Source organism: Meleagris gallopavo, chromosome 2 (assembly GCF_905368555.1).
Source record: "Meleagris gallopavo chromosome 2, MGAL_WU_HG_1.1, whole genome shotgun sequence".
Taxonomy (NCBI): domain Eukaryota; kingdom Metazoa; phylum Chordata; class Aves; order Galliformes; family Phasianidae; genus Meleagris; species Meleagris gallopavo.
In genome coordinates, this window is record NC_139405.1 from 51,896,168 (window position 1) to 51,922,960 (window position 26,793).

The 26,793-nt window shown below is 43.8% G+C and overlaps 1 protein-coding gene across 5 annotated transcripts in view; it reads left to right on the top strand.

The window, feature by feature from the left end:
- Positions 1-1,236: 1,236 nt before the first annotated feature.
- The window catches only part of HIVEP2 (HIVEP zinc finger 2), a 125,807-nt gene continuing 100,250 nt past the window's right edge, over positions 1,237-26,793 (top strand). For 2 of the 5 annotated variants that reach the window (XM_085217153.1, XM_085217155.1), the window contains exon 1: positions 1,237-1,375. The gene's annotated coding sequence lies outside the window, so the exon portion shown is untranslated. Of the gene's footprint in view, positions 1,376-1,803; positions 1,937-26,793 lie in introns of those variants that run through there. The other 3 variants (XM_085217154.1, XM_085217158.1, XM_085217156.1) reach the window with 2 other exon arrangements.

Consider the following 26,793-nt stretch of genomic DNA (forward strand, 5'->3'; position numbering starts at 1 on the left):
GCCCGTGGGTGCGAACCCTGCACCAAAAAGCCACCAGCCGTTGTAAAGGAGAACCTCGCCCTGTGGCAGCGCGGCCCGGCGGTTCCCGGCCCCGGCACGGAGCGCAGCGGTGCCCTGGAACCCCCCTTGGAGGGTCCGCAGCCTCCAGGAGCTGGGAGCCGCATAGGGACACTTGCTCGCGTCCGTGCCGCGAGGAGCCCCGCCGCCCTCGGCACGGCACGGCACGGCGGCCCCGCCCCACCGGTGGGGATTCCCCTGCGGCCGCTCCGCTCCCGGCGCCGGCGGAGGGGGGGACTGCGGCGGGAGCGCGGCCCCGGCTCGCCCCGCCCCGCAGCGGCCGCTCGACGTTGCGGACGTTCATTGGCTGCGGGCAGCCCCGTGAGAAACGGCGGTGGCGGCATGTTGGGGGGGCGGCGGAGGGGGCGCGAGCCCCGGCGGCCGTCAGCCAGGCTGAGGCGGCGGCCTCCCCCGTACCGCGAGGGCAGCCGATGGGCGGCGGCCGTTAGGAAGGGCTCGGGGCTCTCGGGTCGCAGCAGCGCCGTGCCCCCGCGCGTCGGGGGCGAGCGAGGGTCGGCCGCCGGGGCAGCGTCGGCCCCGGCACTGCGTTCCGCTTCCCGACAGATAACGTGATCCCGGGCAGGCGAGAGCCCGGGGGGGCGGCGCGCAGAGAGGGAGGAGAGCGGGGAAAGGAGACTCCCACGTCCTCCGAGGAAATTCTCAGGCCGGAGGACGCGCAGTCCCCGTGCATGGCAAGCCGAGACCGGCTCTCCTGGGAGTTCCCTCCGCGGGGAGGGGGCGGGGGAGCGGCGCTCTCCTCCGGCGGGGAGCGGCCCAGGCCCGGCCCCCCTGTCCCCCCCCCACGCCCTCCCGGCGCACCTCTCCCTCTCCCCGCGCCGCCTCCCGCACACACACACGCACACGCGCGCGGGCGGCGCCCATCACCCCGCGGCCGGGCGCTGCCGCTCGCGCCCCGCTCGCTCCCCGCCGGCGCGCGGGGGGACCCGGTGACGTCACGCGCGGCGCGCTCCCCGCGCTCGCCGCCCTGCAACTTGTGCGCTGGGAAGCGCTGCCAGGAATAGCCCGGCCGAGCGGCTGCGGAGCGCGGCTCCCTCCCTCTCTCCCTCCCTCCCTCTCTCTCTCCCTTCCGCCCGCCGCCTCGCCGATGCCGGTCTCTGCCGAGCGGAGGGAGAGCGATGATCTACCTTAAGATAAATACGTGAAACAGACGCCCCTTTGGCTGCTGGAATACCGCTGTCGGTCCTTATATAAAGCAACGCCGCCGGCCACCTCACTCCGGCGCGGAGCGACGAGAGCGCCCGGCGGGAGCGGCGGCAGCAAAAGGGCACCAGGAGGGCTCTCCGCGGCCACTCGCCAGGTGAGCGGCAGCGCTGCCGCAACCGCCCCCGCCCGGCTGACAGCGGGGGCGGCGCGGGGCCGGGGCCGGCGGGGTGCCGCCTCGGTGCGGCGGGGCGGCCGGGGGGCGCGGGCGTCACGCCGCGAGCGGCGCGGGGAATACCCGGCGACCGTATGCAGATGAGGGCAGCGCCTTGCGTAATGCCCTCCCGCGGCGGGGAAGGGGCATGGTCACCGGCGGGCGGCGGGGGGGCCGCGCTCTCCTCGCGGGGGCTCCCGGGGCCACCCGGCGCGGCGACGGCGGCGGCGGCCGCAGGGGGGGTCCGGGCGGGGGTGCGGGGACGCCGGGCCGCGTGTGCGCGCGCTGCGCCTCGGCGGCCGTTCCCCGAAGTGGGTGGGACGTTGGCCCGTTCCGGGAATGTTCCATGACGTGTGAACGCCACAGGAAGGGGGTTAACGAGGGGCTCGGCCGGGACCCGCCCGCGGGGCTCCCTCCGGGGAGCGGCGGCGGGAGGCGGCCGGCGGCGCGGGGGCTGCCGGGGGCGCGAGCCCTTATGTAACCGGAGCGGCCGGCGGCAGTTATGTAAGCGGCACGTCCGCGCCCGGCGCGGCCACCTCGCGCCGCGCTCCCGGGAGGCGGTGGCGGGCCCCGGCGGGGCGGGGCGGCGTGGCGGAGGCCGGGGAACCCCGGGCCGGGCCGTGCGGGGGGAGTCCGCCTTGTCGCCCCGCGATAACGGCGCTCCGCGTTCCGTTTCCCAGAAAGGGAACTCTGTTTTTCGCGTTAGTCGGCGGTGATGAGCAAACGTTGTTTTGATATGCTTTTTTTTTTTTTTCTTAATATGGAAATGGCAGAAATTAAACTTCTGTTCAAATATTAAAGGGCTTTTTAAATTATCGTTATTGCAGTAATTCTTAGGCAGTTTTCAAAATCAAACTGATAGCAGTAGCGTCAGTGGAAATGTGTAGCCGGGTAATTTTCCTTCTCCCCTACTGAAATAGAGCAAAGTTTGCCTTAACCCTGACCTTGCTCCTACGTTACGGGGCGCGGAGCACCCCGCGTGCCCTCTGAGCTGAGGGTACCGCTCTATTTGCTCCTTTATTTGTTCGCTTCTCCCGCACCCGCGCTGCGTACCGCTGTGGCGGGGCGCCGGCTGTGGGGCTGCGGGAGCCGAGGGATCTGCTGGCCTCAGGCCGCCCCGGGTTGGGGGTGCCGGCGCGGAGCCCGCCGTGCTTTGGCCGTGAAGGCGATAGCGGCCAGGCTCGAGCAGCGCGTCTGTCCCTACCGATAGGAGCGCCGAGTTTGCAGCCTGTGGACGTGCTGGCGTGGGCTCACGGTAACCGGGAGATTGTATTCTTTAACAGTTGAATCTTGTCTTACCCTTCCAGTTAGCAGATGCTTCTGAATCTTTAGGTATGGATTACGTGAGATTTCCTTTTTTTGCTTTGCCTCATCTTCCAAAAAGCGTTTGCTGTCTAGATGAGGCTGGGAGGCTTTTTCCCACGTGAGCCTTCAAAGTCACTGCCGTCTCCTCTAAGTGCATTTAAGGCTGCTGTAGTTGTCAGCCGTGCAAAGGACAGCAACAGGGCAGCGTGGAACAAACCAACGTGCTGCCATCGCTTTTGTTGATAGAGCAATCCAGTGTTGAAGGTTTGCAGCATACAGCACTGCTCCGGGTCCGCATCTCGCTGCAGTGGTGTCAGCATCGCTGCTGTGCTGGGAGCAGAAGGAGCAGCTCCTGCCCTGAGGCTCCCGTTCAGGAGACCTTTAATTGTGCACCCAAAGGCGATGGCAGTAGAGATCGGCCCTTTGCAGGCAGATTTTTAGATTCTCAAGTGACTGATTGCCTCATATGTGAGATCTGTTTACAAACCTTCTTGTTACTATGAAGACAAAACAGAGAGCCATATGAATTCATGTGGTCCTTGCTGAATAATGGTACATGTGTCTGCCTGAGCCCTTGGCAGTGCATCGTGTTTGGTTTGTGTGGTGGCACCCCACAAAGCCATTCTTTGGGCTTTTAACTGTTTGTGATACGGCTAGCCATCGGTTATGGGGACAAACTTTGTGATAGAGCTGGAAGCTTTTTAAGCCTGATATGTCAATGTTTATTCAGGTTGCTGTTTTTCTGAACTAAGTTTACACAGAAATGAAAGTAATGAGTACCATTTTGCATGGCCTCCTTCTCATGGCTTTCAAGCCATCAGCAGGGGAATTACCATTACAGGCAGGTAAGGGGAACAGGGAGCTGTGTGTTGTGTGCAGGGGATTTACTTAGCTAATACTGCAACATGTCCCATCCAGGAGGGCAATGCTTGCTGTTTGCATGTTGCTGTAGGTGGGAAGGTTGGTTATGTGGCTTGTCAGGTGTTATGAAATACTAGCAAACTATCTTTGCATTTCAGCACGTTATGGTTTTGTAGCGTGCTGTGGTTGGCTACACTGATAATGCTGCATCCAGCTTTGCAGGTGGGTTTAGCACATCCAGATCATTCCCACTTGGTTCCTTGTGTCACAATTCCAGGTACTACCATCAGACTGAAGCTCTGGCTTTCTCCAGCTGTCTTTGCTCCTACTTTAAGCTGGGTCCAGTGAGGGCTGGTTCCTCGTATTGTGAAGAGGGGATAGTCCTTTACTTGTCTTGCCTCGATCAATGGAGAAGAGATGTTTGAACCTGAGAGCACCTGCTTGTAAACCATCAGTCATCCCAGCAGAAGGTGTGATGGGTTCCAGTCTTCAGGGAGTGTTAATTGCTGATCTTCTTGGGAGCCCAAGAAATATGCTGTATGTGCAGGCTGCGTACCTTTGCTATTTGAAAAATCTGATAGGTTGTGGGGAACTGCTTTAAAAATTATTTTATTAAAGAGACAGCTTGTTTTTTCTTAACAGATTTCATAAGCAGCGTCTCTGAAGCAGTGTGCTATGGATTAAAACAGCTATTTTTGAAATTACTTGGTTTTCTACTGTAATGTAACTCCCCTTTTGTCAGTAGGAGGAACTGTCTGGCAGTTCCTGAAGAAGCAAAGAAATTGTGAGGGGAGACGCAAGCTAGATAGAAAATGGAGAACAGTGTTTTGCACTCGTATGCTTCAATCAGTACTTTGGATGCTGCTTTTAATTAAAGTAGCACAGAATTATCACATAAGAATGTCAGTTTCAAGCTGTCTGTGCCGTTTTATTAGGAAATAGCAGCTTTGTACGGTTTTGTTTCTCTTTGTAGGAAGACTTTGCAACAGCAGTTCTATTTCAGCAGAAAATATTAAAAAGCAATTCATCAGGGCTGCATTTTTCTTAAGTGAAACTAGCACTTGTCTGACATCCTGAAGGCAGAAATCCTTTGTAGGTGGAAGGGTTGGAAGTGTTTCCATCGTAACCAACTGACGAGCCTCTCCTTGGACTTTGAGAAGTCATCAGTCAGTGTAAAGACTGTGTGAGCCTCTGGGAACATCCACTCTTTGGCTTCTTTGCTCAAGAGGCAAGCAAGAGGCACCACATACTTCTGGTTTTAGAATAAAGAGCTTTGCTTATAAGTGAAACAATTGACATTAACTAACCACTCATTAGCACTGGGATGTCCCTAGTAAGCTTCTTCCTCAGAATCTTTCTCACTAAGTTACGGACGTGGAAGAGAGATGAGAGGACTTGGGCTGCAGGAACAGTCTGATGTGCTGTTTACAAATCCCCGATGTGAAATAATCAGAGGACATACAAGTGTCATGTGTAACGTTGCCTGTCAAGTTAGAAGTCTCTTTGCTTGTTTCTTATTTTCTTGTGATTAATTTCTCACCATCATTAATACAGTCTGAATAGGAGTTACCTCATGTCGTGAGGAAGTTTTGTGCATTCTGGGTGCTTATTTTCATTTGCCTTTTGGGCACATTTGTACACCTGTAAAACAGTAAACCAGAGTAATAACAGTTGAATGTGGACCACAACTGTTTATGCTGACAGCATTGCCTGTGTTTCCGTATTTCCTCCTCCTGCCCTAGGCATGCATCTTTTACTGCTCTCTTGAAATTGAATGCTGCCTTTGCCTTTGTCACTTATTACTGTGATTGCCAGGAAAGGTGTTTGAGTAAGCCAAAACCTATATATGCTGTTTGGTTTTTTTTCCCCCCTCTTTCTTTGGATGGGAATCTCAGGGCTTATGCTCCAGAAAATGTGATGGTAGTCTTAAAGTTCTACATTGCAACAATGTGGTTGTAATTATCTGATAGAAGCTCCCCCAGTGTTTGGTTGTGCTGGTATGATGAGTTTGTGTGGTGATTTTTATCCTTTTTTCTGAGTGTTTATGCACATTCTGCCCCTGTCAGAGTAGTTCAGATCTCAATAGGAAAACTGTAAAACTTCTAAAACTGGTGTAAAAACTGTAAATATTGTACAAAAGTAGTTGGTAAGGTGTTTATGGCCACTTGATGCACACATGGGTTTGATTTGTTGCACCTCAATTTGTGTAACAGAAAATAATTTTATTGTGGATTTTAGTTTTTATTTCAATTTTACTTGTGTTCGACGGTTCTCTTCTAATACACTTATTAAGTCTGAAAATTGCCACTCCAATATGAAAGAAATTTCTGCCTGCAGGAAAAAAAAAAAGCACGTATTAAGAATGTAAGTTCACTTTGTTGCAGCTTAGCTAAGCTGTAATAAACTCCTGCAACTCTGGCTGAAATCTCTCATTTATGGAAGCTGTGAAGAGGTAAAAAAAAAAAAAAGATGTATGGTAATTATTAAAAGTTATGTTTTCATGGCTCTTGTGTTGTAAAAGAGAAACTCCATGTTTGATTGCTATAGAAAGCTTAATTTTAAAATAGTGGTTTATAGTAAATTCTGTCTGAAGGAGAGCAGATAGATTATTTGCATGTGTAGCTCAGTTCAGTAGAAAGGTAAAAACTAGAGGAGCCAAGGGGAATTGAAATTAGAAAGTCAGATGGCGTTTAAAGGTAATGCAGTAAAATATTTTGATCCTCTTTGTAAGAAAACCCTCACAAAATACCAAAGCAGAAAAAATAAACAAGAACAATAACAGATTATTTTCTGCAATTTATAGTGAATGTTGGACCTATTTTTGGCTGCGGAGGACTGGTGTTGCTCCTGGGCTGACCGGGCTAACCTCATCCTCAATGGACTCTGGTAGCGTGCCTGGAAATTCCCAGTGCTGGGTTTGGTGGTGGGCTGCTGCTGGAGCCTGGGTGTGCATTCCTTCTTGAGTGGCTTATGTAGAAGGAGCAATATGGGATGTTTTCTAATTAGCAATTTAAAAGGCTGAAAGAAATATCCAATTATGTGTAGTAGAACATGATATCATCTCGGAGAATGTAATAGAGCAGAATGTTTAATTTTGTTGAAATAAGATTATTTAATGAACAGTTTTTTTCCATAAAGCAGTGTCTGTGCTTAGGCAGAAAGCAGCTTTATGTTTTAAAAAAAAAAAAAAAAAAAAGCTAACAGGACAGATCAGGGTTATTAGAATTAGTCTTGCTTGACAGTGTGTATTGTTCTTTTCTGTTAAATTCGAGAAACGGCCCCTTCTCTGTATTGATATATTTTCAATTTGTGGTTTGCATTAAAACAAAACACGTTTAGTGTGTCAAGAAATAATAGTATGGAATAATTACTGGAGCTACTCATCCTTGACAACAAGACATGACACTATTTAGTTTAGAGCAAGAAGTATTTAGTTTATAGCAAAAACTATTTAGTTTAGACCAAAGTCAGTATTCAACAGAGACTGAGCTGCTGGCATCTATTAACAGTGTTCGTCATCGTGTGCATGGCATTTGAGTGCGGTCTGTTCAGAAGGGTCCTCAAAGTATGTGGAATTTCATGTCCCTTGCCTTCCAGAAGCAACTTGAAATAGTTCACTTACCTGGAAAATGTATCACTGTGTGCTCTATTGCCAGTTTTAGGTGGTGTTTGAGAGTGATTTCATAGCATTCCATACACGCATCAGCAATGGTAAAGAAGCACTCTAGAGATTAGTGTAAGCCCGTCTGTAGCTGACATCCGTGCATGCTGACGGTGCCTAACTGCATCCTCTGTGACAACTGTGAACAGAGATTCATCATGAGTTTTGAGTTTCTAAAACTCTACTGTTAACGTTATAGAAGAGGGAGTCCAGCTCAGTCTCCTGTGACAACAGAGAGAGACAAACTTTGACTTTTTCCCATTTTACATCAGCTATGTTTAGGAAGATGGTTTTTGTAGCTGGAAATAGTTCTCTAGTGAGAGAGTTACTCATATTTGACCAGATGTTCCTAGACTCCTAGAATTAAATCCCAATGCTCTTGTAGTCAATAAAAGTTTCTACACCGGTAAAGATACGATTCAACTATGAACTTTCAGACCATATCATCAGACTTCTTAGTGCTGTGTGATATGATAGTCTGTTTTGATTACCAGGGAAGGTCACGATACTAGGCTCAGAGTAAAGCAGCTTTGTTTTGACATCTCTGCAAAGTTATGTCAATATAATTGCTTTCAAAATTCTTAGTAAAATTGTGTCAAACAGGACTTGTGGTCCATTCTATTATTTTTGTGCATGACCTTAGAGTAGCAGCAAGATTCTTTTGCAAGCTAGAGAATATTTTGACTGTTCTGTTCGGCTAGAATTTTTGTTTCCTTAAAGCTCAAATAATGCCTAAGATATATGTATTTAATTGTGATGTGCAGTTGTGGTTAAGTGTAAGAGTAGGAGTCATTTATAATACACTTCAGTTGGAAATGATGTTATTGAAATAATGCTTTGTGATGTTGACATGATGTCGGTGAAATAAAACTTCACAGGATGGTGTTTCTTTGAGAGCTAGAGCAATTCCAAATACTTTGTCTCTACGTCCCCAGTAGTTTGGTATGGTGGCAATGAAGTTAGGATGGAACAAGCGGTATTAAGTTATCTGTCAGATTTGATTCGTATTACATATGTATTGTTCACATCATTATTTTTAATCTCTGATCTACTTAATTACTAATTAAAAATATATACAAATCTTTACTCATCTTTGACGTAATTTATCATACTGAGCAGTGTTAATTATTGGTAGAAAATTATTGTGTATTAATAAAACCACTGCATATGATGGTGTAACTAATAGTACATGTTTGAGATAGCTACATTTTTTTTTTAAAGGAGTAAGATTAGTACTGGTACATACTAGGATGAAAGTTTCCATGGTTTAATTTGTTATTGCCAGGACTTTGTCCGCAAAATGTCAGGAGACAAAGGGATGACAAAGAATATTAATATTCTCTTCTTTGCTTTTAGCTTAGCTTATTAATAGTTGAAAACTGTTGTCAGATAGAATGGCTTAGGTTGAAAGGGACCTTAAAGATTATCTAGTTCCAACCTCCCTGCCATAGGCAGGGTTGCCACCCTGATTCCATTAAGTTGGTTAACGGTCTTTTTGTAGGCAAATATTCATCACTGTCTGTAGTGCTCTTATGAACAAGCTCAGCAGAGAGTTGAGAGAGTAATAGGGAAGGAAATGAGCATATATTGGGTCCTCCAAAATCTCTCTTTTGGAGCAAAGTCAACATTACAGCATCATGTTAATGTTTGTTTTGCTTCTGGTTTGTACATATTTCAGTTTCCCTAGTCTTCCACTAGGGAAAGCTAGTCTGGACGCATTCACTTGTAGAAGGTAAGTGTGTAAGGATAGGAACTTTTGCTTTAGTTTTGGTCTGTGTCCTCTGTGATGCTTTACAATGGTGCATCTTGTTTCTTGCTCGTTCTTTAACAGAAATTGTGAAGTAGCTTTCTGCAGGCATTCCCTGATTTTCCTTCCCTTGCTCTCCAGATCACCCTCTACCTGGCAGGCAAGAGAAAGACGTGGGACAGTGGGGTTCCTTTACACACATCTCTTCAAAACTTCAGTGCAGCATATTTTCTGCAAATGGAGTGAAACTTTATAATTTACTTTCTCTCTCACACACTGCCTTAGTAATTCAAGAAGAAAGTGAGAAGGGTACTACCTAGACATTTCTGGATGTACAGTGAATGAAAGCCTAGAGGGGAAGTTTAGTAATATGTTAAGGGGAGGTTTGAGTATGACTGGCAGTGGATTATAATTGTCTTCAAGAAGTTATTTTAGTCAGATCAAGTCTCCCTCTAACTTTAAGTCCTCAACCTAAAAAATATTAGTATTTCAGCTTTGAAGTCCCTGTCAAATTGTAAACCATACGTGCTTGTTTTGATGAGTAACTAAGATTGATTAAAAATCACCATCATTGCTTTGGTGGTAGCATCCTCTGATTTGCACTGATTCCTCCTCAAAAGAATTACCCTCAGAATGCAATGAGAAACACCTTCTTACCTTGCTTGATGCTTGCAGATAATTTTCTTTACGTTTGCTTATGCACTGTTTTGATTTATTTCAGTTGCAGTATCATTTGATCCTGCTCAATAGTTCAGCCCACTTAACTAGCAAGCAAGGGAATAAATTAAACGAATTTTGGACAGACGCTTTCTCTGTCAAGTGGGCTGTCTGGCAAACCAAGAGTATAATAAATAGATTTTGTGGCTATTTACAGCCTGATGTACTAGAAAACAGCTATGCTTCCCAGTTTAATTATATAACTTGAGTGGTGGGGTTATACCCGTGTTTTTCTTGGCCAAAGAAATGCGGTTCTGTACTGTACATTACCTACTTGTATGCTTGCTTGATCAGTGAAACCTTATCACTTGGGTCTGGAACTGCTTCTGAAGAGGATTTGAGAAATCTGCATTTCATCTCAGTTTGTGCATACTGCCATTTTTATTTTTTTTAATGTGGTTTTATACCTCCTTGTTTGAGATGATGTTATTGCTGAGGCTTTCTTGTTTGTCTTTTCTTGTTATTTTTTTCTTTTTTTTTCTGCTTGTATTGTTTAGCATTAAAAAAAAAAAAAGACATAAGAAAACAGTGTTCATAATAGGATTGTGGTATAACTGATCTGTCCTATGTATTTTGTTTTCTGTGTAAAGCTCAGTATTGAAGTAATGCTGAGCTGCAGTTGCTTAACATTGATCTTTGGGTTTTTCTTTGCAGTTTCACACTTTTAAATGCAACTTTAAAAGAGCATTGTACCTGTTGGTTGATTAACGAAAGGGGAGGTGAACTTTTTTTTTTATTGTGCTAAAGTGAAAATAAAAAATAAATAGGAAAAAGCCTGTATCAACCAAAGCTTATGACATGATTTTAAAACATATAACCTTGGGCAAAAGGGGCCAGTTATTGGAGTAGTTCTTGAGTAACCTAATTGTTTGATAAGGATCCTTGCCTGTTTAAGTTGTTGTTGGTTGTTGGAAGCATTCCATTTCTAAATTTGTGCCTTACTGCATACCCTGAGGTATGTGTACAAGCCACTGTAATTGCAGAGTTTACTATTTTATTAATTAGAGCTATGATAATATGTTGGCTCATGAATTCCCTCTAATCCAGGTATGGTCTCCTAATTGCCCAGGGTTCTGTAATTCCATTGTTTGTTATGTGGAGGTGATGGAGAGTGAAAGCATGGTCTGAGGAACTCAAACCGTGCCCTGAAGCCCGTAGTTGGTGTGCTGTTGCAACCAATGGCTAGAAAGGTAGGGTATCTTTTTAAGATGCCCGATGAATAATAGAATATTAGAATATAATATGTTATTATTAAACTTACTGTCTAATCCCAAGTACCTAAGGCTTTGCCAGCTGGAAAGAAAGGGATGCATACTTTAATTGGCCTCCCTAACCATAACAGCACACCCCTTATTATTTCTTTGATCTGAGTCTCTCCTGATTTCCTCTTTGCCCAACTGGCTGGAAAACTTATATGCGATTTGCTGTAAGGCACACAACTGTGAACAAGCATCTGGTGTGTAGTAGCAGCTCCTGTTTTTAATGAGCCTTCAGAGTAGTAGGCATATGAGGATGTCCGGTCCTGTGTTCTGTAAACTACATCTGGGTCAAGATAGTAGTAAAAGAGCAGGAGGAAGCATCAGCAGAGGGACAGTCTGTGGAGGAGTTAGGTAAATTCAATATTCAATGTCTGTAGCTCTGGAGAGGAATCATACCTCTCTGTGAAACAGGTGTAGCAAAACCCCATAACCTCAGGTAACTGACAGTTATTTTCAGTATCTGCCTTGCTGGTGCATCATCAGGCTCCAGCCCTAGGCTCCCACGGTGTGAGCCGCCCTCCTGGAATGTATTGGGAGAGATGGTAAGGTCCCACACAGCACCTTGTGGGCTGCCTCCTTCTTGCAATGGCTAGTATGGCTTTCTTTCCACAGCCCCTAAAACTGCTCAGTACAGCTTTTGGCTCCTCTACAAGGGCTTTTCATAGCTGTAGCTCCTGTGGCTTGCTGCAGCATGCTTTTTTTGTTTGTTTGTTTTTGGAACAGATGGTGTCTTACGTAGAAAATTACTGTATTTTTGTATGACAATTATTTATTTATTTATCTTCTTGTCTCCCTTTTTTTTTTTTTTTTAAGTAGGCTTAATTTTGAAATCAGTGTTGGATTTATCTTCGATATATTAATGTTGTGTTTGTGCAGTATTTTGCAGCGCAGTGGTTGGGTTCTCAAGTGTTGATGGATACATTTTTGTCAAAAGTGAAATTAGTTCAAAAATTTTAAGGGAAAATAACCCGCGAAAGAAGATCTTTGGAAAAGAAAAGTAAATGTAATCTTAAACAAGCACTGTACTCACTGGAGTACGGTTTTGTTTTTAAGTCAGTAGATGGGTTTTCTGTATCTAATCTTTGTGTTGTGTTTTTTAATTGATATCATCTGGTCAATTTGAGGGGAAAATGCTATTCCCATAAGGAAAATATTTATTCTAAATATTATTGTTGCCTAGGATCTTGTTGAATTCATGAGGTACAGCAGCAGTCAAGTTGATTTAATATTTTTAACATTTTTATAGTGTTTTCTCATTGTTTCCATGAAAGCAATTTCAATAAATATTTTTGCAATTGCTTTTGGTTTCTTGAAATTAGGCTACCTATTGTTGAAAACTGCAGGTTCTTGAGCTTGGGTTTCAGATCTGTTTTATCATGATTAGACATTTGAAATAAAATATAAATACTTGAGGAAGCCTCAAAGTGATCACTTGTCTTTTCCATGCTTAGCTTCCAAAATGTGTTCTGTCTAGTGAGTCTCCTTAATTTGATCCTTTATGTAAAGATAGCTACATTCACATGGGTTTGGTTCCATTCAGCCAAATCACTTTCATTTATCCATTTGTGTGTGTGTATACATACATGAGTGTGTGTATGTATACACGCAAAACATGCATACACATCTGCCTGTTAACAGTAATGCATACCTTAAGTGAATGGGATCATCCCATTTGAAAGACAAGGTTTGTATTTTCGTCATAAACTCAAGCCTTATTTCACAGCAGTGTTTTTTTTTCTTTGCAATGCATCGTTTTTTTCCCCGTAGCTTGTGAACATGTGGCCTTCTATGTGGAAATGTTCTGAGGTATGTGGGAATAGAGACTGGGAGACATTTGAGTACTTTCTGATGGCCCTGGCTTTACTTGTGGTTGGATCATATCCTTTCACAGGGACAGTCACTCGTGATGCTGCATCTAGACTGGTTTCCAAACATGGTGATAAAAAGCCCCACACTTCTGTGTTCTCTATCACATGTGTTTTAAGGTAAATGTTTCCTTGCTGATGTTGGGCAGTTTGGATCTTGTCGTCTTCATTTGCCTTGTTTTCCTCATAAAGGCAGCACAAGTTATTTGAATGATCTGTTTATAGGACTGCTTGAGGGAATTCCCTTAATAATGAGACAGTTCAACAAAAAAATCTCAAGATAATGGCTTTTCCATTTGCACCTCTCAGACATTGTTTCCAGTGGAAGCAAAAGAATTATTAAAACCTTTGTAAGTAGTTTAAATTCCCTAGTGATACACTATAGTGGTTTTGTTCTAAGTATTACACAGATGGGTTGTAAAGGGTAAGAGTATAATTGAATTTGTGTGGATCTCTAAAGATGTTAAATATTTTGTAGGTAGCCAACTTTAAGAGTTGTTTTCCATATGTATTTGTATTTACCACAACTGATTTCTGTTGTGGAGTGAAAAAGCACACATTTTCATCACTGTAAAAGGGCACCAACAGTGATACCGGTTCAGTTTGCATGTGTCCGTTTGCTTTAAGTTTTGAAGCTTAAATAAAAAACCACAATAGATACAACTCTTCTGAAAATATTTTGGTCATAATTTGGTACAAAGTGTATTGTCTAGATGAGATGGAACTTTCTCATGTCAAACCATGATAAAGATGGCATATATCTTACCTCAACTAATGGAGCAGGAAGATGTGATTACCTGAAGACTAGCTTTTGGCATGTGGATGAATATATAAAAACGCTGCTGTTGCTTTCTGTAGTCTGTTGTTTAACAGACAATATATGGCATATATAGGTGTTCACCTATGTATAGTAATGTCACATTGACAAACTTCAAGTTTAAGACTCTAGTTAACGTAAGAACAAGCCGCAGTAGAAGTTTCTTCGTGCTATCTGGGCAATGAATCTTCAAGATAAGCTGTCTCTAAACAACTTGACTCTGAAGCAGAGGATAGAAATTAAACCAGCTCGTATCCTTGTAGAAGGACATATTTTTAAAAGCATTTCCAAAATGTTTAGTTAAAAAGTTTGATTGTAAAAATGTTATCTTTGACGTTATTTTAGTAAAATGAGCAGCTAGTAATCCAGTGGTGTTGTATGTGTCCAGCAACAGATATGATTTAATATAACTTTGAGGTACAGGCTGGTGGTTCCCTAGTTTCAACTGAGTTTTACTGAGGCTGAAAGGCTGGCTTCAGTTGGTGGTATGGCCACAGGATGGTTACTGCACAAACAGCAAAAAACCTCTTCAAGTAGGGATGGTAGTATGAGATGAGGATCGGGATGGGTGTTTTCCAAACTCCTTATGATGTTTTCCATTGAGGTACATTGAATTATGTGCCGCTATTTGAAAATCATCTCATGTCAACTGGAGCACTGCTGCCCAGTCTGTCTCAGCATGCAGAGGGAAAGTCTGATGTCCCAGAGCCCAGCAGATGCTGTTGGGACATTTTCACTGTGAGTGAATGGTTTTATCACTATATTTTGATGTGCTGTTGATACACTAAGGAAAATAGTCCTAGAGCCTGTGCCACTGGTAAGAATGTGCTGTGGGCTCTGCCTGTATGAGAACCAGCTGCACCCACACCACTTCCTATGGCTGCTCTGAATGGCTGTCCAACAGTGGATATGGAGACTTCCCAGCACTCTCGTATGAATCCCTAATGACGCTTTCCATCAAAAAAGCTTTGCAGTGTTTTGTTTAAGAGGGCGGTAGCAGTAGGTAGGGCTGAAAGCTGGCCTCTCCCTCTACCTGCCTGATAAGGGTGCTAATGATTTAGTTAGGGCCAGAGGAGGAGTTACCAAATACTATGGCGCAGTTCCTGCGCCTTCACAGACTTCCATACATTGTGCTCTTATTTGCTTCAGAAAGGCAGGAGGAAAATTAAATAGAAGCATCTGCACTCACTTTGCTGGGTTGTCAGCTGTCTCCAACAAGAGGATCCCGTAGTTTTGCACTCCAGTTTTTCCCTAAATGCATACAGAAAACATGTTTCACTCTGTGGGATCCAGAAATGTGTAAGGCTTCATTTCCTGATGCTAGCAGAAGTATGGGCTGCAGTGAGAGGCGAGTGCATCACCACACTGCAGTAATATTCCTTACACAAGCTGAACAAGAAAAACCAGAGCAGCATGGCTCCTGAGCAAATATTGTTTCTAGTCACATAGGATGCTTTGCAGCTGAGCCTGGTAACACACTGCTCATCTGTTTTGCTGTGCAAGCGCAGAGAAGCCGCTGCTGGTTTCTCCAAAATCTCCCTCCTCACCGCACGTTGGAAACGTCTGAACTTTGGCCCTCAATCTGCTGACACCCTGAGGGAGTGTGAGTGTAATGACGTCTTTGCTTGTTTCAGCTGCACAACAGGAAACACTCATGGCCTCCCCGTCTTCCTGCACTGAGCAGCGCTGCCTTTTCTCCCTCCCTTCCCCTGTGGTGCAGCGGGCTCAGACCCACTTCCAGGTCGCACAGCTGTGTGCTGTGCCTGCCCTGTGCTGGGGTTGCCAGCTGCTCGCCGTCACCTTCGTGCTGGTGCCAGGTGTGGGGCAGCTTATGTAGTGATTTTCTCCCGGAGAAGAGAATCCAGTCGTGTTGCAATGGCTCGCTGCACAGAGCTTGTCACTGGATGCACCTCGGCTGGAAGGAGCAGGATGGTCAGGCGATGAGTTGCTGTGGGGGGGCACATCCCTTCCGTAATATGGAGGACACATTCCCAGTTGGGCGTGCAGGGATCCTGGAATGTGGCCCTGATATTGCTGAGTAATGCTGAGTGTGAACGGTTGAAGAGACTGCTGTGCCCTGGTGGAGCAGGGAGGCTCGCTTCTTGCAGAGCATCGGCAGGAAGCCTGCTTAACCCTCTTTAGCTGTGGCTTTATGCTTGTAACCAAAACAGGGATATGAGTAAGAAGAATAAGTTGTTGAGAAGCACGAGCCTTTTGCAGCTGGCTAAGGGCAGAGCATTTTGTCTCATCAAAGGCAACCCAAAAAATTAAAGCACTGCAGAGTTCGTACAAGAGAATTAATTGGTTCAATATTCAGCTGTTATCCTCTAATGAATGGGGTGCCGGGGGGGGTCACTTGTAAAAATGAAGTACATATGCACCAGTGAGTTTGCATATTGTGGTGTGAGACGAGATGCTGATTAGTCTAAAATACAGCGTCCTGCATTTGCAAGATTGAATTAACTTTGAATGTAACAAGTTCTGGTGCAGTTGCTTATATATTTGGTTAATGTTGCAGAGGCATATTATTAGAGAGCAGCTTTAGTCTGCACTCTGTAATAAGCAAGTTCTGAATTTACCTCATTAATCTATTGCGCTACCTAGCAAAATAACGGTTGTTTTTAACAAGCTGGAGTTATGTAACATGAATCATGCATGGCAAGATGCTTGCAAGCAGGGAAAAGTAAGATGTGCTAAGAAATAACAGCATTCAGCCTTCTGCAGGATAGGATATAGCTGGGTTTGGAAATTAAATACTGTGTGTTGTTACTCTCAGCCTTACAGACAAGTTCCAGCTATTCATTATGAGAATGCATCTTGAAACAAAGTCTTGAGATGGGAATGTTTAGCAGACAGAAGGGTGAATTTTTTTCAGCCATGTGCAGTCCTTGGAGGATTTTGTATCCATGCCTGCCAAATTCTGCCCCCTTTCCTGTTGTTTTTCCCTGGAAAAGCAGTGTAAAATAATAAATGTGAAAAGTCTCATAAATTAAACTGATTTCATATGTAAAAGAAAATAACTTAATGAGCTGTGATAGCCCCTATAAATTGCTATCTAAATCTCCTTTCTTCTTTTAAATATGCCCCTATAGGGTCATTAGGCATGTATACACTACAGTAGTCCTCTGTCTCAAGAGATTTTACAACCAGTTTAAGGAAAAGGGGAAGCAAGTGGTTCTATGAATGCATTAGAATCAAAGCTATTGATTTTAAGTCAAATCTCTCTTTCATAATTTTTCCTTGACAATTTTCTCTGCTGTTACTCAGTTTTGATCCTAGAAGCTGTACTGAGATGTTAAGCGTGGGATAACCTTTTCCTCTGGTGACGTTGATACAAAAATCAAATAACGATATTGGGAAATGAAGCACTGACAGTAATGGCCCTTAGGAAGGGAATGGGAAAGGTGGCAGTTTGGAAAAGGAATGATTTAATGTTCATTAATTTCTTTTCAAATCATCCTTCTCACTTTGAGCAAATGTTTCTGTATTTTTGGATATGGATGTACATGGATAAAATTACTGTAAAGTATAGAGAAGGACTGCTGACTGCGGTATTTTGAGACTTTACTAATATTAGTAACAAATAAGCAAAAATAAGTGCTGATATTTATGGTTTTCAATTCTCTGTTACCTTATATGCTTACGGATGTGGTGGTTGATTATGTGTCAGTACAGACAGCAGCAGAGATGTTACAAGAAGAAGCAGTTATGTCTGCAAGTTGCACCTGTAACTAGTGCCATTGTTAGCGCTCTGAACTTGGAGAACAAGGGATGAACAAACCTGGATTTTCTCAACATGGATTTTCTCAACTTAGATTTTTTCACACAGAAGGCCACTCAGGTCATGGACAAAGATGTTGAAAAAGCATTATAAGGAAGGGGATTGTGCTCTCATGTCCTTATTTTCTAAACAAGTGCAGTGCAGCACCCGTCAGACAAACTTGCTTCTTAGGAAAACTGAAGGGATGTTTCAGTCTTAGAATAATTTTAATTTATCTTATTGAATTGACATGGTTTTGTGTAGCTGTGCATTACTAGGAGAAAAATAGAGCAAAGTGTAGAAGTAGTGCCACAGAAGGACACCAACATCTGGTAGGTGGAGAAGGACCCTTTCCTGAATTTGCACGATTGTTAACAAAATATAGAGTTCATCAAATGATTTCTAGTTGTTTTGACTCTAGCACTCTTTACTTTTTACTCCATAATATTTTTTTGGTTAGTATTAATGTCCTTTCTGCAAATCTGTGATTTCCTTAATGCAGGTGAATATTATGTAGAGGCATCAAATTAAATTACTGTTTTTTTTGTTGTTGTTGTTGTTGGTTGTTTGTTTTTTTGCACACTGTCAATAGCAAGGTCACCATTTTATGATGTGATTAATTAGGAGGATTGAAGTGTCCTTTGTGGGACCTTCCCTTGCTATTTGGTGGGAACTGAGGGCTGCTTTATGGCCATGGTGTGAGGTATGGGCAGCACAGGAGGGGCTGCTCTTGGTTTCTGCTGGAATTTCTATTGAGACCAGGGCAACCTGAATGAGCAAAGTAGGGCAAAGTAGGTGGCTGCTGTGTGAGAGAAAATATCATGAGTAACACTGTTGTGTATGAGTGTGGTGGGGTGTCTGTGTGTGCACAGAGATTGGCTTGTCGAGGAGCAGCTCTCACATCCTGGGGTCCTCGAAATGATTGTCTGAGGTTAATAGTCTAGATCAGAATGCTCTGCAGAGAGATTTCTTGCTCTGGGAATTGTTGTGTGCAATTGTCTCATTTTCCTTGCCTCTTAAAAGCCAGTGTTATCTTGTCTATTCAACCCCATGAATTATCCCCAGGTTATCAAGTTGTTCTCATATTGCAGTGAAACTTGAAATAATTACCAATTCAGCTTCACTATTTCTGTCGGCTTAAAAAAAATTAAAAAAAAAAAGTGAAATTTAATTTACACTAATTACTCAGAACTTGAGGTACTCAGAACTTGAGGTGCTCAAAACTTGAGGTGCAAAATAGGATTAAATATGTGAAGGAGAAAAATACATCATGTGTTGCATTTTTCCTATCTAATGCTCAGTTTGTATGTCATTACCAAGCCATCTGCAAGAAGAAATTCTCCTAGCAAACTGAAACTGAAGCAGTTCTTCAAGGAAAAAAAAAAAAAAAAAAAAAGAACAGTTACGCTGATAAATTTAAAACAAAGATTTGGTCTGAACAGATTAAGATGGGAGAGTTGTACTAAAATGTCATTATTGCAGGCTTACTTTCTCTTAATTGTGGTACTCTGTGGTCCCTGGTATGAGGGGCCAAGCAATGGACATGCTTTTCCAGATTTTGTTGCTGAAACACAAACACTTTGCATCCCCAAAACTTCTGTGTTTGTCTGTGTGTGTAGGGGGAAAGTGGGAATCATCCTCTAGGTAACACTGGAGGTTGTATAATGTAACATCAGAGGTACAGGGACCAAGCTCCTCATTGCTGCAATGGATTTTAGCGTGGATTTCACTGGAGAGCATTAGTATTGTTCCTATAATTGCTCTCAACCCTGCTGCTTGTCCTGTGTGAACGTGTGACTGCTGTGGCACAGTCAGATCACAGTTCATAATGCTTTTGTTCTTTGGGGAATGAGAAATAAAAGCTTTTGTGCAGTTCCAGATGAGAGTGGCCATGGAGTTGGGCTGAATGCACCATCACTCCTGCTGAGGTGAGTGCAGTGCAGCGCTGCTATTGCTGTGGTACGCATTTCTTTGGAAGCACCAGCACAACACACGTTTGTGTTCCAGATAGCTTGTCTCACCATCCAGAAATGCGTATGTTCTCTTTCTTCACCTCAGCTGACCCTGGCTTTGAACCCTCCCAAACCTTGGAGATGTTTATAGCTGGGCTTTGTTTTGTGAATGGAATTTGTTTTTCTAAGTGCAGCATAAAGATTTGGTTTATCTGCATGGAGCATGCTTGAGCAGTTGCTTTCCACAGTGCGGCACTTGTAGATTAAAATCTTTTGTGCCGTGATGGTGCCGATTCAATTCATCCTGCAGCTAGTCAGTTTTGCTAGCATGTTACAGTAAGATGCCTGGCTGCAGCAGTGAGAAAGGGAATTTTTTCATTTCCGCTGAGGTGTAGATCTGAAATGAAACTTTTTTTTTTTATTTTTTAAGATAATCTGAAAACTAGAATGATACCCCATGCTTCAATGCGTGTTTCATTTCACATGTAAAGCTACTTTTAATTCTTGTGTTTGCACTTGGAACTTTAATGCTTTACATTGACACGAGAAATGACAACCCTGTGCATAGAATGTATGTTTTATTTTATTTTGGCCTATTTTACTGTCCAGCAGGTGTTGATCAGAGAACTCAGTAGCATACAGCTGCTGATGTAGTTACTGTATATAATGCTCTATGTAAGGAAACACGGTCTAGTGACTAGCTGCATGGGAGGGGTTTGATGCCCACAGATTCAGTTCCTGGTTCTGCTACACTGCTCATGGGTCTGGGGCAAGGTTCACACCACTTTACACTGATTTTCATGTGAGTTAAATTCATAAATATGAGTTATGCACAAAAATACCCCTATTGTACAACATTCTCTTTATGTCAGTAACACTTCCTCACCTGACTGAGATGTCATGTAGGCAGATGCTGTGTTCTGCTTTTGATCCATACAGAGCCAGTAGGGGCTTTGTACTAACACCAATTGTAAGACTTGAACCTTTTGGGGTTTTTTTTGGTATGCTTTTAAGTGGCCATTCTCTGAGCGATCAATAATTACACTACTTACTATGAGTACATTGCTGTTAAAGACCATACAGCAGTCAGGCTACATGCAGCTTCAGGACCCAGTTTTGTCTCCTTTGCTTGGGAGTGAAAAGAGCCAGGCTAAAGGAGAGTCAGAGAGTACAGTGCTGAGAAGGGCAACCTGTGTAGATCTGGGTCCAAATGTTAAATGCCCTGTTTAGAAGAAGGGATACGTTTTTTTCTCCCAAACAAACTAGTAAAATTCAAGGTGGAAGTTTGTAATTTAAAATATTGTGTTCAGTGTTAAACAGCAGCGCTGAAGAGTGCAGGGAAAAGATATTTCTGCTGTGGTAAGAATTAATATGCGCAATGAAGAATACCCTGGTTTTACCCTGGCTTTTTTCAACTTTGTGCAATATGCATTTTGAAGTATCTAGGCAATTCAGAGAGTAACTGAACTGAGCAAAGTCTGGTATAAGATAGCAAGTGGGAACCCTAGAAAATGTTTGTGGATCTGTAGGGCACAGTAATGCTTCCTGCAGGAGGAAGGCCCTAAGAACTCTCATAGGCCTTGCCTGGAAGTCTGTGTAACACCTGAGGCACATATGGGTCAGCAAGACATCACAGGCAGCCCCAGAGCCATGTCAGTTCATAGCACATGATGTCCTGAGAGCCATCAAGATGCGGGGAATGGGAGCAGGTGGCCTCCAGAGGTCCCCTCCAGCCTCAGCATTATGACCTGTGCCCAAGGACAGCGCAGTTACCTTGGCTTCTAACCTGGCTGGGATGTTGTAGCAGAGGTCTATGAATACCACTTTGGGGATCAGAGCTGGCTGTGGTGAGGCGTGCTTCAAAGTTAACCTCTGCTAGGTTCCTTCATCAGCAACACGTACACCTCACTGATGGACCTGTCTGGGAAACATTACTCATCCCTGCTTTATACCCAGATCTTGCAGCCTTTCGCAGCTCTGTCCCCAGCTGCTATGAGCAGGTGATGCCACAGAATTGGGGCTGTGAAGGCAGCAGGTTGGGCTGTGCTAATTTAGGTAATTTAAATAATTAAACTTGTGCTCTTGATACTGCCCACTTCTTTCTGTTTTGCCAGTAACTTTTCTGGCATATTCAGGAGGATGTGCTGCCCATTGGCAGTCCTTTCTGCTCATCTCATCTCCTGCCCAGCAGTTCTTATTGCTGGGATACCTCCTGTGTGCCACTGCACTCATCCTTCCCTGACGCCGCCTTGAGAGCTAACTAGAAAATGTAGAGAGTCCTGTGATGGGTGGAAAACATGGCATACAGACCCAGTGAAAAGTGCAGCCCACCTTGGGCCAAATGTCTGCCAGGTGTACCTTGTGCTTGCTTCACAGAACTTTCAAGTGCAACTTTAATTCCAGGCAGATTCCAAAGTTGTAGTGAAATCCCTGGGTCCTGCACATGCTCTTTAATATAGGTGTTCATTGTGAATAGAAACAGCTTAATGAGCTGGAGCCAAGGTGGGGAATTTTGAGACTCCTGCTGTTCTGCTTACAGTGTTTTGCAGGAGAGTTTAAGGCTGAGGAATGACACCAACTGGATCCACAGAACAATCTGCTCCTGTTCTCACGAATTCCAAATTATTTTCCTTTTCACATGTGAAGTTGTACCAAGAGTTGCATTTAAAAACCCATCTGTTGTCCATATTATATCAATAGAAAGAAGTCTAAATTTTTTCTAAAATATTCCGGTTACTCACTCCATACTGCTGTCATCTGTCTTTCAACTACAAGCCATTTCTTGTAGTTGCGCTTACTTCTAGCCACTCAAAATCTTCCCTCCACCAACAGATGAAACTCTTAGTTGCTAAAAGTGCAAAACTGGGAACAGGATGCTAGAAACTAGCAGTGACTGCTTTTCAAGCTTGTTTTTGATAGTATAAAATAGATAAATTGAGCAATAAGTTTTCTTTATCAAGTGTGGGAAATAGTAATAAATTACTTTAAACGTTTTCTCTTTTTTTTTTTGTTTGGTTTGTTTTTTTTTTCATTATGCTGATAATATTTTGAAATCTCAACAATGTCTATAAGTGTCTTGATACAATTTTACACACAAATATGTAATGTGTGAATTGTATGATGAGCGCTGGATATAGGGTGTTTGTAGGAAATAAACTGGTGCCTGCAGCAGCAGTTTGTTGTGGCTATGTTGGAGTAACAGATTCAGGGGATCTTATTTGTCAGTGCACCACCTTGGGGGCCCAGTGGGAGGTGTAGGGGCTGGGTGGTTGTGAAGCAGCTGCTGTTGAGGTGGCAGCAGATGTGCCTGGTGAATAGCCAGCTAGAGCACTGCGATCCACAGACGTAGGTGAGCTGTCAAGCTATTTGTTGCAGTGCCCAGACCTGCTTCCTTCCCGCCTTTCTTTAGAGGTGGTTAGGTGTGGATTTCAGCTTTTAGCAGTGTTGCATCTCCACATGACTATTTTCTCTAGGGATTCTGTGGTGTTTTACCGGCTAACGCGCTGTTTTTCCCTTGAGAATGCTAATGGGCCTTCTCTTGTCTGTTCAAGCACAAATTGAGATTGGAAGGAACTTCTGGCAACTTGGTAGCATTAAGCTTGCTACATCTGTTAAATCTCTTTAGAGAAATTAGTAGGGAAGAGGCAGGTACAGGCATGCCGTTACACACAGGGTGGTTGCAGATCTTTTTTAGCGAGGAAAGGAGGCTGAAAAAGGTATCTTCGGAGGAAGAAAGAATGTATTCCTTGGAGAATACTTGCTGAATAGGAAGCTCTGTAAAAATGGTAAAATGTTGGAACTGTGAGATACAAATGATTTATTATTTTCTCCGTGATAATATCTGAAGGTTTCTGTGAAGATGAAGGCTTATTTGACTTGCATCTTAAGGCATGTCCTATTTACAATGTCAGTATCTGACAAGATTAGGAGCAGTGAGAAATATTATTATGGGAATCAAAGACAGGTGGTGAGATGTCTTCCAGTGTCAGGTCTAAAACTCAAGGCAGCTGATTGCTGAGTCCATTCCTCCATCCACATAAGATAGCACTCCCAGCACTAGATGTTGCATAGAAGTCAGCCTTGTGACTCTGTGTGAGCCATAAGCCCTATGCTAGACCTTCAGCAAACCTTGCTCCAGTGAAGCTTTTGACATATTCAGAGTTTATTACATATATCTTTGTGCTGTGATTCAGGCTTAAATTTGTTTCCTTCTGAAGTTTAAGGGCCCCTTCTAACATGGATTTTTTTTTTTTTTTTTATGGAATAATGTTAGATGCTGCTATTTTTAAAAATGTTGTTGCGTTGCAAAAGTGAATTTCATGTTTCTTTTTCTAATAATGTATTCAGAATACTTGGAAGGAAGTTTTGGAGTATGGAGATTTCTGCCCTGGGGAGGTAGTATCCTGTGCTTTAGTTAGGTCATGTCAGGCCATTGTTTTGCTTTTCATATCATAAAGATCTCGTGTCTTTATTTGAACTCAGCTGTGGACTTGAGTTTCCTGCAGAGAGTGAAATAATTAAGAATTAATACTACGAAATCATATGTCCTCCATTTGTAGCTGGGTTTAGTTGAAAGCAATTCTTATGTATATGTAATAATAAGTGTTGTATATAAGTAACAAGTAATATTTTTTTTGTGGGGCACAGTGTATCTGAAAAGCAGCATTATTGTTTTCTATATGAGAAAACAAACAGAGGGATTCAATGATTCGTATAATCTGGGTCTCTATCCCCTGCCTAATTTCATCCCTGCCTGCCAACTGCTGCTCTCTGCTTTGCCTCTGCTGGTAGATCACGCCGGGACAGGGATGGAGTTGGACACAATAGATTTATTGGTCCAGATATGGAAGGGGAGTTGGCTGGGTATGCAGGAGGGTATGTCAGCATAAGAAGCCAGTAAAGCAGGCTGATGCATGGGGTGCCAAGAAAAGGTGTGCAGAACACAGAATTTACTCTTAAAACCTGTTTGTGGCTATGCAGATTTGTGCAACCTAAATATGGATCTGGTGAGGAAGAGCACTCCTCCTGGCTTAAATTGAGAGCTTACATTACTATGCAGTTGTGGCATGTAATGGAGCAGCAACAGCCTAGGGATTGCTGCTAATGGGATGGGCAAAGCCTCTCTGTCTTGCCTGGTAGTCTGGCTTGGTGTTAATTCCAGGGCTGGGTCATGAACCTGAGTGATGTAAGTAGTAGCGTCCACAGTCACAGCCTGGGATGAGCATGTTCCTGCTTTGCACATCAGCTGGATTTCCATCAGGATTTCTAGCACTGACAGCAAGACACTATTCACCAGACCTAAGTTCATCATCAAACAGAAGGAGGCATGCAAAGGGGAGTCTTACTAAGTTTCACATGCATGAAGCTTTTGCTTTGGAATGTGTTGTTCCATTTTCTCCAAGTCTTCCTCAGGGAAACACCTGATTTGGGTTTATCCTGACTCTCCAATTGTCACATTCTATCTCTAGATTGCAGCCACAGCTTCCGCCTGCACCATCTTCTCCCTGGCTCCCCGCTGATGCCGGGTGGAGCACAGCAGGGTGCCAGCAGAAAACAGCCCTGGCTGCCCAGCCAAGAGTGCAGACAGAAAGAAATGACATCTGCTGCACTGCACATGAGGGACAGGTCTAGCTGGGAGGAGCTGGCAGATGTTGTGCTGAGGCTGTCTTCATGGATGGAGCAACATCAGAAAGAGCTGCAGCGCACATCTGTAAGAATAAATGCACAGAATTGGTGCTTCTGGCTCCTCTTATTACAGACCATCCTTTGCTGTGCAGAGTGATGTGCCCATCACGAGCTCTGAGCCGCTCTCAGCAGATGCTTTGTTACACTGTAGGTGCACGTCTATGATCTCATCTTGAAAAATACGACTTTACCTTCCACTTACCCTTCTGGAGACGGCTTGTTAGAGCAACATGGTACCACAAACTTATCCTGCTTAATGTCAGCTAATTAAATTCACTTTTGAACATAGTACTAAGCCAATTTAATTCTGTCTCTCAGAGCCTGCAGAGACGGTTGTGACTCTTGGAGGAGTTCTGTCTCTGATTAGTGATCAGATCTCTTTGTGCCACTTCAGACTGTCTCTGTCTGTCTTTGTGTCTTTCACTGGTCCTCGTGTTGTAAGGGGGCTGGGTGTTTCCTCCTACTTTCACAGCCCCAACACATGCTGTCATGTCTAACATGTCCTTTTAATGACATTTGTTCTCAGACATGAACATTTCATGTCTGTTGCTGGAAGAGATATAGGAATTCTTGTGAAATGCTTATATGTTAGATTTTGATTTATGAGGCTGTTTTCAGGAAGCGCTGATCTCTGCAAGGACAGGGATGTGGGTGACCTTCTTGTTCCGTGCTGGTGTCCCAGCCTCCGGATGATCGCTGCATCGCAGCCTGAGTGCAGCAGCCTCCAGGAATGGTCACTGCCTGTCATTCTCAATGTATCTTGTGATCGCTAACGTTCATGAAAGTGAGGCACAGAATTTCAAAAAGGAATTAGTGAAAAAAAGTGAAAGGTCAAAGCAAGTCATAATGAGAAAGAGAACAAAGCACTTAATTGGATAGTGCTGATCGAGTATATCATGCCAGAGACAATCTGGTGGATATTTTTTTGATTCTAAATGCCGTCTGCATGAGTTATTAAAGAAGGTCCAAGGAAAAAGTACTGCTTGTCTGTGGGTTTTCATGCAGTATTTTTCTTACTTCTCCCTTTGCTCAGCTTTGCACAGGACAGCATGTCAGATCTCATTTTGTACCCCTTGATGCTGTCTGGTGGAGGGTACATGTACACTTCAATGGAGATTTCTGGTACAGTGTATCTTTTATTTGTAGCTGCATTTTCCTGCTCTCCTTGTTCCCCCTCCTTACTGATTGTTTATTAGCGTTAGGACATCACAAGTGGAGAGCTGAATTGCTGTTCTCAGCCGTGTAACTCTTGGTTACTGAGAAACTGCTGCTCCTCTCCATTCCAGGATGTAACCAAGGAGTGTTTGGAAACACTGCTCAAGAAGCAGCTTGCATTGCTGCTTCACTGCACTTGTTCTGCACAGAGAAGAGACCTTCAGTGAGTGTCGGTGTCAGTCTAGTGTATTTTACAGGCAACTGAGTCATCCACGTTTTCTGTTGCCCAATAAAGTACACACATGCTGTGGTCTCTGCAATGTACCTTTGGATGTCACATGAGAACTAAGATAGGTGTTTTCCTGGTAGATGCCAGGAAAGTAAGACTTGGGACTGTAATTCCTTTCTCAATTCGTTCCATTTCTTGTGAGGAAAGGAGAAGAAAGGTTTATTTCTTCAAGCAAGATAATGTGTTAACAGATCATTAGTTACTTTTAAATTTTCATTTTAAAATATATATTTTTCTGAAAGGCTATTCATAGGTATGTACTTCTTTTGTAATTAGAAGCTATAGGTT